This window comes from Falco peregrinus, chromosome 8 (assembly GCF_023634155.1).
Source record: "Falco peregrinus isolate bFalPer1 chromosome 8, bFalPer1.pri, whole genome shotgun sequence".
NCBI lineage: Eukaryota > Metazoa > Chordata > Aves > Falconiformes > Falconidae > Falco > Falco peregrinus.
The window spans coordinates 6696207-6710067 of NC_073728.1; the positions used below are offsets into that span (position 1 = coordinate 6696207).

The 13861-nt window shown below is 50.6% G+C and overlaps 1 protein-coding gene across 32 annotated transcripts in view; it reads right to left on the reverse strand.

Annotated features, from left to right (window-relative positions):
• Positions 1–13861, reverse strand: part of PCBP3 (poly(rC) binding protein 3) — a 73781-nt gene that overhangs the window by 40040 nt on the left and 19880 nt on the right. For 2 of the 32 annotated variants that reach the window (XM_027792298.2, XM_027792295.2), the window contains exon 1: positions 13087–13220. The exons of the other annotated variants lie outside the window; for them this stretch is intronic. The gene's annotated coding sequence lies outside the window, so the exon portion shown is untranslated. Of the gene's footprint in view, positions 1–13086; positions 13221–13861 lie in introns of those variants that run through there. 32 annotated transcript variants of the gene reach the window in all.

A 13861-nucleotide genomic window follows, 5' to 3' on the forward strand; every position in this document is an offset into this window, starting at 1 on the left:
GCTTGGCTTGTATCTAAAGAAACCTCTGCGAGTGGCCCGGTGCTGTCGTGTTCCTTCTCCTTCCCATTCTCTCTCCTCCTCTGCCCTCTAGAGGGAAAACCGCCACTGATGTTTTCAAGGCAGAGGGGAAAAAAATCACAGAACAGCAACAAATCTTTCCTTTTTCTTTCCTGATGCCTCCTCAGTAGTATCTCCGTGAGAGGACCTGGCATATGAAATGCCTCTGACATACTGCACGGGGAGACTGGTCCTGTCTCAGAGGGAGATGCCAGCATCATCCTTCTATGTGCAATGCCGAGAGATACGTAGCAATTCTCCACCATGTTATTTAATCCCTCAGTATATATCAGATGAGAGATTTTTCATCCTGGTCATGAGCATCTGGCATCTTCCCTTGCTCAGACAGGGACTTATCCCCGTCTTAATGGGAGGTAAAGCAGTTCCCAAGTATTACTTTAATGCAAAGAGGCAGTCAGGATGGATAAACATACAGTAATGCACAAATCATGACTGGGAGATGGGTTTGATGTAAAACCTCTTCCAAGAAGTTATGATGAAAGCCAAAATGGACTAAAACCACGTGGTCTGCAGGGGAACGGTGTTCCCACCGAGCTAACAGGAGACCAGCTCACTGGGAATGAGGTTGCTCATAACCTACTTGCAAATGCTAATCTTGAGGCCACTGGATGTTAAAAATGAAAAAAAGTAAAATCCTCACAAGAAGGATAAGAAATGAAATGTGTTGAAGATGTCAAGCCAAAAGGCACTGTTGAGGGCGGGGAGGAGGTGATTTTTTTCCGAGGAAGAAGGTGACAACATTGGGGACCAGAATAATGGGAACGGGCTGAGACACTATACCACAATGTGCAAAATCAGTAACGTTGTCTTTCAAGACAGAGCCCATTGCAGGTGAACAATAAAGGAAAATGTGTTGGTTTAACCCCAGGCTGACTCCCATGCATGGGAGGCAATGCTGAAAAAGTTGAATGGGCTGATTTGCGGAGGTCAGCATTGCCAGTGTTCCTGATGTCCCAGCAGACAAAGTACCTGCAGCACAGAGGTGCCCCCATGGCATAGGGGGACAGCCATCCCTGAGGATGTCCTGCCCCAGAAGCAATCTAGCCCTGTCACAGGGAAAGAAACAAAGCCATGACACCACTGCAGCACCCACAAGGCTGGTGCACACCAACACAGAGGTACAGCTCCCCTTCCCGGCTGAGGAGCATCCTCTGCCAGCACAGTCAGAGGAAGGTAGAAGCTGTTCACAGCTGATGGTCAAGGTGTATCCACAGGCAGTGGCTTTCATGACTTGCAGACGCACTATCCACAAAGCCACCCTGCCCCACACACCACCCCAAGGGATTTTTTTTTTTGCAAGCTGCTCTACCACAGTGGCCTGGGAGCTGGAGCCCAGGGTGCCAGCCCCACAGCTGGGAATAGGCAGGTGAGGGTGGGACCCTGGAGCAGCTTGGGCTTTGCCACCATGGTGGTGGACCCCAAAGCCCAGCTGGGTGGCTGAGGTGCTCTAAACCCAAGCACATCCTTGCTGGCAGCCCCGATGAGGTAGGTCATGACTCCCCTGCTAAAGGACTGGCCAAATTCACCAGTTTGCTTTCACCAAATGTCCCACAGCGGCAGCGCTTACTGTGGGGGTGTCTGCCATCCCTTGCTCCACATCCCTCACAGGAGGCACCCTGCATCAGGCCGTTATGTAAATGTTTCCAATTGATTGAAAAAGTGGGTCATGTGTTAGCCAAATGCTCCTGGCTTTAAGATTTATCAGCATTATTAAATTAAACACGCTTCATGCTCCAGTGAGTGGGAAAGCTACATTGGCCTTTTCTTAATCATACTAGTGAAAGGTAAGTCTTTTATATGGGGGTTCATAAGCTCAATGGAAATGATGGGAACAATGGAGCCAAGGCATTTACCCTGGGCACGTGCCTCCCCCCAGAGCCCTCATTCTTCACAGACAAAGGGCTTGGAAAAATTATCCCCCAAACGCCATTTTGAGCATTTCAGAGCATTCCCTGCCTGGAGAGAGACCCATCTCAGACCCTTCCTCTTCACTGTCGTATTCTGCCTAGTTCACGGCAGCTTTGAAATGGCTTCTTTGTCCATATACTTGCAAGCCCTGAGGACACCATTACATCCAGTCCAATGGCTAGAGCAGATCCAGAGCCCAACTCCAACCCAGTGCAAAGCAGGTGCAGCCCCACAGAGGTCAAAGGCACAGCATTAGGAGACAGAAGTGTCAAATTTGCCCCTAAAATGGAAGTTGCACAGCAAGCCAAGCGAGGCTCTGCTGAGCATCATGCCTGGGAAACTGCAGGCAGAGGACCAGAGAGGCATCCTCCCATGCAGTGCCACCATGGGGAACAGCCAAATGTCTTTGTACCACATTGAGGGGAACTCTGCAGAGTGGGGAGCACTGTGCCCTGCACTGATCTGCCCCAAAACTGCCAGATAGCATCTTTCCAAAGGATGATCCTGTTACAGAATAAATAGGCCTTTTAAATGCAGCTGCCTTTTGGGAGAGTGCTCGGAGAAGGTATCATCAGTACCCAGAGCAATTTGGTTCTTCCTTCTCCCTTGGTTTTGAGGTTAAATACATCAAATCCCCGGAAATTTCCTTAATCTGTTATGAATTCCCTATGTCTGAAAAAGCAGCTCAGGCACCAGTGACTGAGGAGAAGGAGAAGAAGAAGGAATATAGAAACCCAGAACAGCAGAAAGACCCCTCTTCCCCATGCACAAACATACATACTCTGATTTTTCTCCTTTTCAGTTTTTTAGAGGTTGGAGTGATTGTCTAAGCTGGTGCTCTTGAGTTATGCCGGCTGATACCGCACAAATACTGACACTCTCCTAAAATTCAAGCAAAACCTTCTAATTAGGGGAATTCTGAACACTGTGTATTAAATACCATGATCATTGTCCAGACAGGAGACGGCACGTGAAGCAGAATAGGGGGGAGCTCTGGGCTGGAATTCATTCTCCAGCCTGGTTTCCAAATGGGAGCTGGAAAAGGGGATGCTGGAATCCCCGCAGCCCCTCTGGACAGGCGATAGCAGGGGGCTCGGCTGAGCTCAGGCAGAGCCAGTGTCCCTGCAGGGGCTGGGAGACATTGCTGGCTTCACACCCGCCAATGCCAGCCCTCCTCCTCCTCCTCTTCCTCTTCCCATGCATCCACTTGGGCTCCCTGGGCACGTTGGCCACAGGTGAGCAAGTCCAGTGGCGCAGCTCCAGCAAATGCTGCCTATGCCTCCTCTGCAAACACCCAGCAGAGCACCGAGGCATCTGCTGCTGGCACTGGGGGGCAGCTCCCCCAAGACAGCCCCTGCCACCTTAGGATGCGGCAGCAGCAGCCTGCATTTTGGAGAAGGTGGCTGAGGCTCTCAAAAATGAGCTCCATCACAAAACTGTTCCTCTTGCTTTGGCACTAGCACTACTACTGCCTGCAGACCACAACTCCAGAGGGAGGGTCTCTCTCATCTGCACTAAAGTCATCCTGGTGCCTCTGGGATGGACGGCCCTGCCAGAAGGCAGACACACAAGGTAGGGTTTATTTGGTAGATCTTGGCATGGAATATTCTCATCGGCATTACGGACATCAAATTTCATTGCTTCATCTAGGGATTTGTTTTGGGGAACAGCAATGTTTTGTTCAAGCTGTACAAAAACAAACAGAGGACAACTTGCTGCAAAAATGTCCCACAGACATAACCCACTCCCTCCCTGACAGGTTTGGATGGAAAGTTCACGGGCACTGCCAAGCAAAGTCAAGTCTCTGTCACTCCCCTTGCCCATCGCACAGCCTCCAGAAAACAATAAATAAACTGATAAACTCCAACACTTTGGAGCCTTGTTGACCAAGAGCCCTTGCCGAGCTGTGCAGGTAAAGAGCAGGGTGGCCAGGGCACCAGTCTGTAGGGGATGCCGTGCCACCTGCCCAGAAGACCACCCCCGAGACCCTACCCTGGAGCATGCTGGTGGAGACATCCCAGTTTCTTTGGTGTTTCAGGAGCCCCACCAGCAGAAAGCCAGGTGTTAAAGATGACCACAAAACTTCAGCGTCCTTTAGTATACCGCAATACGCGACAGCGTGGCCCAGATTTCTAATGGGGTTGGCAGACTTTCACAGCGGGGATTAACATCTTGGCCAGAATGTCCATCACTCAAGACAAAATTTTCCATTGAGAGGGTGGAAATGTTTAAACACCTCTGTCCTCTCAATACCCCCTTCACAAAACTCCAACCAGCGTTTTCTGACCCTTGGAAAATGAAATATGTGCTAAACAGAGAGAAAAGCAGGGGAAGCCTGCGAAGAAGCTGCTTTTCTGACATTTTATGCTTCCTAGCTTGCTTTCCCAAGGAGCATTGCCTGTCCACCTGCGTAAGCAGGAGCTTTCTCCCCACTCATCTCCCAGTGGCTTGATCCTGCCATTAAGACCTAATCCGGCGATTTCCAGCACTGTGTTTTAGTGTCTGGGAAGCGCTGCAATGCAGCCATCTCGGGATTATGACGACAACACAGTCTGGCCAGGTCAGGACAGGGGTGGAAGGAGAAAAAACACTACAGCAGAAAACTAAAGTCAAGCATTCCCTCAAACCCAGGCTCCAAATAGAAACACATCAGCCACCGGCAGGTTTTGCTGTCAGAAGACGAAGCTGTGAGAGGACAGTAGCACCATATAAATGAGTGACATCAAATGCCATTTTGCAATAAAGCTGCTTTTCCAGCTGCTGCCGCTTTCCACAGACCAGTCATTTTGGTTGACCTTTCCTCTGCTTACTCTCCAGCTTCAGTGGAAATAATTCAGATACCTCTAACCAAAAAAGAAGAAAAAAAGATGTCCCACACTACCTTGGTACATCAGCCAGCAGTATATCTCTGCTTCTCACCTGCCCTTGATCTTCCCAAGCATCATGGGAGACAAACATCCCTGCTCTTGCCCTCCCAGCAAGCATCTCTGGAGGCTTCGTTCTCAGTCACCTGCTCCCCTTTCCCTGCTCTCCTCTGGGTGAGACGTCTCCACTCACGGCACAGGGTGTCACTCATTGACTCCTGACAAGCAATTATAACGTGCCTTCCCCTCCTTGCTTATGTGCACCACGGTGCTCTTCCAGACTCACTCACCGCTATGACCCCAATTACTATTGTGGGGATACAGATGTGCCTTCCTCTGGACCCTCTACTCCCTCCCTTCTCCTCTCTGCTCTGCTGGCTCCTCTGCCCACAAATTCAGTGCTAAGGCCATCAAAGCAGCCTCTCCTGCTGCCTCGTTTGCCACCTCTGTGCCTCAGGTGGTCTTCTAACTCCTGCTTCTCCCACCAGTCAGCTGGCTGCCACTCTTGGGAGCTCTTCTTTATTTCCTAAACAATCATTTCCTACCACCCTTCCCATCGGCAAGTCTTTCTTCCCAGATCCTTTGCCCTCTAGAGAGCAGGATTGTTTTTCCAGGGCCTTCCAGGGAGAAAAATTGGCTTTAGATATTGGTATTAGCTAAAGTTCAGGAGCAATAGTGTGATAACCCACAGCTCCAGCCCTGCCACACTGCGGTGGGCTCAGCCACATCAAGCCAAACACACACCTCTGCTCTCAGACCAGCCCAGAGCTGTGCTGAGCCTGCTCTTCCCTCCAGAAAATTCCCAGCTGCTTTCCTGGGTTTCTCCTTCAGCTGGTGCACCCACAAGCTGGTATCAGGCTGGGCACCCTGCTTTGGGTGTTGACCATGCCAGCCTCCTTTGCCTCTGCAGAATCACCTTACATTTATAGCATTTTCAGTGGGATTCTACGTATTTAAGAGCAATTTCTGACCTGATGAATAAACCAAGAGGAATAGAAACACAGCATCACATACCTCCAGCACAGTCCAGGAAAGCTGGCAAGTCTCTACAACGAAGAGTAGCACAAACCCCTGGCTCCAGCCCTGGAAACCCAGGGAGGGATGTCCAGTGAGAGCCCCTGCTCATCCTCTGAGCACCATGCAGCTCATCACAGCACACTGCACCTCAACAGTTATTAAACCAGACCAGCCGCAGCCACCCACAGAAGTGCAACCCTGGCATGGCTGGCGCATGGATGTGCAATCACGCGTGAAATCAGAATCGGGCCCCTCACGTCAGATGGTGTTAGTCTCCACCGTCTCTCAGGCAAGCCCAGTCCAAGGAGAACAACTGGTTTTGTCACAATGGTGGTGCCCTCATCACGATCTTTTGTGTGAAGGCCAGCAAACAAAGCTGCAGCTTTTCCCTACCAATCTCCTTGGCATGAAGGTCTCAAACATCATTTCATCCCATGCAACAGGACATCAGGATGATAGCACCCACCTCTTGCCCCTGATGCATCTGCAGGAGACAAAACTCGGAGGCTTATGTTCATTACCGGGTTTAGAGGGAATTCAGGTAGCTGTACCTGAGAGACTTATCTGCAGAGATCTATAGGACGCAGAATTTCCATTCATTCTCATGAGCCACTGCAGCGTTGCAAGCAGAGGTTGGGCACACAACAGTCAGGGCAATGCAGTGCAGTAGGAGCACGCTATTAGATGCCCTTGTGCAACCCAGAAAACCCTGTCTGGGCTGGTTTCAGGGCTCTGATTTTGGGACCCTGAGCAAAATCAATGACTTGAACCTGTTAAACCACCAGCTTGACAAGCTGAGATAACCCTGCTTAGAATAATAATGGATCTTCCCTGAATTTGTTTAATTTTGTAGTTAATTAAAACTGCTTTTGACAGGCTGGGGTGAGCAGGTGGGTGGGAACAAGTCACTTTAATTCAGCCACTTCCAATCCACCCTGTTAGTTCCTTTTGGAACAATTTGCCAATAAAAATAGTATTTTCAGTAAATGTCAAACTGCTTAAGTACGCCAGAAATTTCACCCCACGGGGTGATGAGGGCCAGTGCTCTGCACTACTCGCTTCAGTCTGCTACGACTCAGTGACAAAGAGCATCCTCAGATATCTGTGAGCCTTTAGCAAGTGCTGGATGGACTCAAGACCCCGTGTGCTGAGAAAATAAGATTTCCTGGGATAAGGAAGGTCACTCTGTTTCTAGTCTGCCAGAAGATTAAAGAACAGATAAAACCAAGCCATTACAGTATTTTCTTGAAATACTGGCTGTCCGTCCATGCCCAAGGTAATGTTTCAGAGAGGCTAGGAGCAAGGGCCCCAGAGAAGCTGCTGATGGACCGGTGAGGACCAAGCGTCAGCTCGGTCTCTGCTCAGCCCAGGGGCCCTGGTCATCTCGGGAAGGCAGAGCCAGCAGCACCGCATTGCACCCCTAGCCTGAATGCTGCCGCCGGGCTCAGCACTGCAGAGTGGGGTGGATTCTGCTGCAGCATCCGAGTGACAGGAAAAAAATCCCAAAGCTTTCATGAATTAGCTGAAACAGCACCGCCTTGCACTGTGGAGATCGGGAAGATGACTACTTCAGCACTGTGCTCCATGTCAGCAGTCCTGAACGTGCAGGTCTCGGGAAGCACCATGAACCATGCCGCAGAGGGCGGCTGGACGGAGCTGCTGGAGAATGGAGACACTCATGTGATGTGAAGGGTGCCGGGGCAGCTCATCCAGCACTTCTGTAAAGCACCAGCAATCAACACCCCCTGGGATGAGCCTTCACACAGCAGGTAAATGTCCTAACTGGTAGTACAGTGGCAGCAGTAATGAGGCCAGGTGACAATCCTGGTGGGGGAAGCTCTTGGAGAGCAGAGCGAGAAGCCAAAGTGAGCTTGGCAAAGGGGAGACAATAAGATGCAGTTCAGCAAGGCAAAGTACTGAGGTTGGCAGTGTGCAATTAAGTGCACAGAAACAGGCAGAGCTCCCCATCCACCTGAAAACGGCTGGGAGCAACAATTCAACTTGCAGGATCTGCAGAAGGAAACCAAGAATGATGAGGTGGGTCTTCACAGGAGATCCAGCCAGCAGAGAAACCCCAGCTCCCTGGGGACAGCAAACACAGCTGGAGGAACCAAGGCTCTGCAGGACAGGGAGGGGGTGGGAGACAGGCCAACGGTCTTGAGTGTGGGGCTTAGACTGCAGTGAAGATCCAGGTCAGACCCTGGAAAAGAGCTTCTGTCATGTGCTGTTGGTGACAATGTCATTCTGCCAGTTACGGTTGTTTAAATCTTACAAACATTTGCATATTTGCAAATAAATCTCACCTCTGTTGGACAACTGCCCTATTTATAACCTTGACACTGAGCTATGCCCAGGGACAGTCACGCTTCAGGGATGCATCCAAATTAGCCTTTTTTCCCCCCAACCAGAGGTACAGGAGCCAGGAGATGCCGCCTCGCACCGGGAGATACCTTGACAGATGCCTCAGGGATGCTCTGCCAGGGCTGTGCATCAGCTCTCCGAAGGACCCATGTCTTGCCCAAAGGATGCCAGCACAGCCAGCACTGGAAACACCCCTCTGGAGATCGAGGAGTGAGACAATCAGATAGAAGTCCCCTATGTGTCAGTTTTTACATGCCATTTTTCAGGGGAAGGCCAAAGGACACCCCAAAACATGCTCGTGGCCATAGGTCCATGCTGGCTGCTCATAAAGGAGAGACCACGGGGAGCTTTGTGGAACTTGGAGGACAAGCGGCTTGTCCTCCAGCAGCAGGGAGATGAGAGGGCACAGCTCTGCAAAGAGCTTCAGGCACCACACTCCTGGCATCCTTTTAACTGGGGGTGGGGGGCTGGGGAGGTGCAGCTGAGAGGAGACCACCTCGGGGGCCTTGGAAAAGCAGAAAGCAATGGGCACGCTTATCCCACCGCCATGCCAGAGACTGCACAGCCTTAACCATAACTTCAGGGGGTAACTCAGTCCTCACCTAAAATTGCTGGATGGACCTAACCAGCACAGGACTGTTGCCCATGCTGTTAACTGCTGCTGCACGGATACATGCATGGCCACAACACCTACAGAGTGGGCACCAAACACCACCACCACCATTTTGCTTGATCCAGCCACCAGGGACATGGCCTCCTGTGCCCTCACATCTCTCTCCACCTCGGCCCATCATGCTGCACATCCTTTCAGGCATCCTGGAGAGCTGGGGCCAGGCGGCATCCACATCCAGTGCATCCTCTGAAACAGATGAGGATGCAACCAGGAGCATCTCCCCACAACTTAAAGCAGCAGGCACGCCATGGCCCCGCCATCCATGACCCCCTTCATTCCCCTCCTCCAGAGCCTGCTGGCTGCCCTGGCTTTAATCCTGCAGGCAGCATCATCCCAATAATTTCCCTCCATTTTCAATCTACTGATCTGGGGGCAGTCAACAAATCCCTTCATCCCAAGAGCGAAGCAATCTACTGCCTCATCTCATCCCATCTCCATTTCTCTCTCTCTAATCCGTGGAAACAGGGATGAGGTTCGCAAGGCATGGGCTGCACTGGAGGCGTCTGCCCACATGCCGGTGGACAGACGGACAGACCGACCCAGAGCACATGGGGACAAACAGGAGGTGCCAGGTCAAGATGGGCAAGGTACCTGCTGTTTTGACCATGCCCAGTGTCTACAAAAACCAGCTGATTTAGCTGATGATTTTGGGGTTTTTTTTATAAGTAGGTGGCAGCCCAACATCGTGCTGCACAGGATGAAAGATGGGGCGGTTGGAGCTGCTCTCATGAATGCCACCAAAATCCTCAAAGCACCTGGGGCAGGTCCTAGCCCCTCCTGATCCAGGGATGTGGGAACAGGTAGGTTACCCCCATTACCCCCACCATGCTGGGGACATAAGGGACAGACTGAGTACAGCATTGTTCTGCCGATCCCCTCCACACAAAACGCGTGGGGACCAGGTGAGACCGATGGGGGGGCCACAACCAGCCTGGGCCCATAAATCCCAGCTCCTCCAGGCTCAGGGCTGGATCCTGTGCCTGTGCCATTCTGCCACAAACCTAAACCTGTGACTCTCACCCTGGCCATAGATGCTCTTTGGAATGGGACACTAATGGGAGACACAGGAAAGGAGACCCTTGGGGTCTCTCCCCGCCCTGGAGAAGCAACCAAATTGGTCAGAATGCAGCACAAACCCCATCCTTCTTTTTCCAAGCATCCATTTGCATGGGGCTGGAGAAGGTGGGGGGTGAGTCCACGCTCAGTGGCCACCACAAGGCCATGTCCTGCCTGATGCTGCCCCCAGCTAAAAGCACCTTGAGGAAGAAGGCTGCGGGGATAGCGTGTGACAAGCTGCCCAGTGGCCAACGCCAGCGGCGGAGTTGGGCTGCACGGCCCCCATCCCATGCTCAGCAGCAGAAGCTCTCCCCGGGTTTGGCCAGCAAGGAGGACGATGGCGGTCCTCGGCGGCCAGGGGTGGATCGCTGCCACGCCGCACTCAGACCCTGACAGCAGGCTCCAAAACTGTCACTCCCGATCTGTTTTCACTTCAGCTAAACCTCAACCCCGATTAAAATCAAGGAGAGCCGCCTTCTCCTCTCTCCTTCTCCCCGTGGTAGGTCCTCTGTAACCTCGGGTCTAAACACTGCACTGGTCAGGGAATGGGTGAATTTGCTCAGCTGGGAATCAGGGCTGCTGGGGAAGGGGCCACGAGCAACCCTGTCCCCAAAGCTGGCCCTAGCTGCAAGGGTCCCATCCCTGCAAGGCTGTGGGTCTCTGCCAAAATCCTGGGCGAGATGTGCCACCAAGACCTGCCTGTGCCACCAGTGGTACCCTGGCAGCTCCGGATGACAGTGCCTCCCTGGAGGAGGTCTGGCATCAGCGGGGTGCCCTGTGCTGGCACCCACCGCCTGCTACCAGTTCATTTAGCAAAGCCTGAGTGAAATAAAGAAGTTAAACCAGATAAACTTGTGTACACAACTGCATGTACCAGGATGGATGCCTTCGGTGAGGGGCTGAAAAAAGTGCACTGCGGGAAATTCACTATCCATCTCAGCTGGCCAAAAAGAAGCTGCAGAGGTCTGGAAAACGCAAGCCAGGCACGCTGCCACCCACCCTCACACTGCAGGAATGGGGGTTCAGTGCCAAAGGTGCCATCCTGTGCAGCATGTCCTAAGGCTGGGAAAGCATCCTCTGCTTCACCAAAAGCAGACACATCGCTTTGCTACACATTGGATCCGGGGCTGCAAGCGCTCTGCTGCCAGCAGGACCGAGCTCATCCCCATGTGCCGGGCATGAAGCCCCTGCTGCAAGGAGCCACGTTGGCCCTCAGCGTGCCGCCGGCAAGGTGCCCGCTCTGCTTGCTGCACAGCAAACGTCCATTTTCCAAGCGGGTGTCTGACTTGGAGGGAAAAAATAATCATTGCCTGAGAAAAGTGGTCCTGGGACCACCAGACCAGGGAGGGTAAAAGCATCGTTGGTCACTACCCAGAAGAGCATCCTGCAAGGTGGTGAGCATCTCCCCGTGCAGGTGCCCCGGTCCCCTCCGCTTCCACCTCAAATTGGTGCTGGCCACTGCAGAGGTGGTTTGCTCGGTCTGCTCTGCACAACCTGGGCCACCAATTCTGACCGCATTTGTATTTTCACATCCTATGCACTAAAATCCCCAGCTTCTCTAACACATTTTGAAGGCATTAAAATAATGTTAAACCCCCTTAAATATGTGCATTTTTTTCCCCTTGGTCTTGATGAGTACCCTTTTTTCCCCACCCCAAAATGATTGGTTTTCTTCAGAAGGAAATGTCCTCTTAATTCCGCAAGATTAAAAGAACATTTTTTACAGTTATTTCTAAGGAAGAAAGAATTTCAAATCTGCTTTTGTATCCAAAAATAATAATTTTTTTTATACAAATTAATGCATAAAAGAGGGGGAAAGTCTGAGATTAAGAGCTTCAGAAAAATTACTGAATTATTTTGGAATTCTGTATTAAAAGCAAAACGCCAGATATTAGGAAAAACTGCTGGTTTTCAGGGTTTGGTTTCTGTCATTTTGGTCAAAATGCAGGCTAGCATCTGCCTTTGCATCTGTCAAAACAAAGGTCGATCATTTTATGGAAACTTAAACACAATGCCCTTGATCCACCGTTTCTTGTTTATTTTTAAGCCGGACGTGACTGCCAACTAATAAAATAAGATTTTCTAATACGGTTCACATTAAAATTACATTGTCCCAGAAAACTCAGAATTACAAGAAAAATATGTCCAAGAACATTTTCCCTTTATAATAAGGAGATGATATTTTGGGATTGATTTTAAGAGCATTTAAGTCCTATATAACCTTTTCGACTCATAGTTCGCTTTTCCACCTATACAGCAATGGTGTAACCAAAGAAAATGCAACAGAAATGTGACAGTATCAGAAAGAATTTAGCCACCCTGAGTAAAATGGGTATCTGAAGGCAAACTGAAAAGAAAACAAAGCGAGCCTCATAATAAAATGTATTCCTCTCTCCAGATCAAATTTCCCCGGCACAAGGGAAAAACAAATAATGGAAATAGAACCAAAAGGTAAAAATTAAATCAACCAGGGTTGGGGGTTTCATGACGTTGCCAGACTAAGATGTGATTAACATCAATGTTATTTTGGTATCAATTTCTTTAAGGCAATTTGATTTGTGCTATTCCCACCCCAGCGCATACATAAGCGACACTGTCCAAAGCTTGCACTGTAAATCACGCAAATTAGGAATGGCTGAATATTCTGGTTAACACAGAGATGGACGCTCCCCTACCCAGGAATACAGCCTTTGGCATCTGCCGCAAAACAGAGTTAAAACTGAATTTTGTTAAAATAACGCACATGCTCCAACAGAGAACGACAATTTTGCAAGACAAATTTGCACAAATATTTTTGCAAAAAAAATTTTGCACAAGTATCTTGCAAAACGATTTTGCACTAATATTTTGCCAATATCAGGAGAGACGTGAAGAGCAGCCGTTAAGTTAAGCTAACCCCCTTGCTCGCGCACCTATTTCTCCCCATAATCCCACCTCCCTGCCACACAGACTTAGATTTCCTCTACAAGAGATTCACTTAAGATGGCTCTTAAGCGTTCAGAGCTCTTCTAACCCACACTGGAGCCCCAAACCCGACCCATTTCATGATTCTTCCCTGATTTTCATCGGTAGGAAAAGTTGCACGCGGCAGGTGGTCTTCCACCAACACAATCTTTTAAATCTTCTTACCTTCCCCAAAGAGCCGCTTTAGTGCCGATTTGGCGTGAGGGGGGTCCAGACAGATGGCCAGTCTTTGCACGTTTGGAAAGGATGAAAAATGCTACGGGGGAAAAAAAATCCCAGTGATTTTTTTTTTTGCCGTACAGCGCAGAGGGCTCCGAACCTCATTGGCCCTGGGAGGTCCACCACGTGGCACGGTATGAAGAGCACGTGACCTATTTTCTCCCAAATCCCTCGGTCTGCTGGAAAGGGGGATGCACCCACTGCTGATGTTCTTGTTATTTCAGTGGGCTTTGATTTTTTTTTTTTAATTTTATTTTTTTAAAGGCCACTGAGCAAATCGGGTTGCCTCAAGGCGATGAGGGCGAACCAGCCAACGCTTTCAACATGAAGGAGAAAGGAGCTCGGGAATGAGACAAGCAGCGGGGTGCTGCCTGTGTGCTGGGGGAAATTTGGGGATGCTTTCCCAGGGTATCAGCAGAGCGGTGCCTGCCCACCCACTCCAGGGATGAAGCCTCTGGGAGAGAGAGGAGGGCATACAGCAAGGCATGTTTGGCTGCTGGCGATGGGCTGTGCTAAACCCTCATCTCAGAGGCAGTAGCAGCAGCAGCAGCGGCAGGAAGGACCAGGCTGAAGCCCTGACTGCAGACCCCAGAGCTCAGCTGGCTCCCTGAGCCTCAGAGGAAGGGAATGTGTTACAGCTGCTCCATCACCAAAACAAGATTTTATCTTATCCCCCCACATTGCTCCTGACCCCTCCCAGGCGGATCCCCTCCCCTGCTGC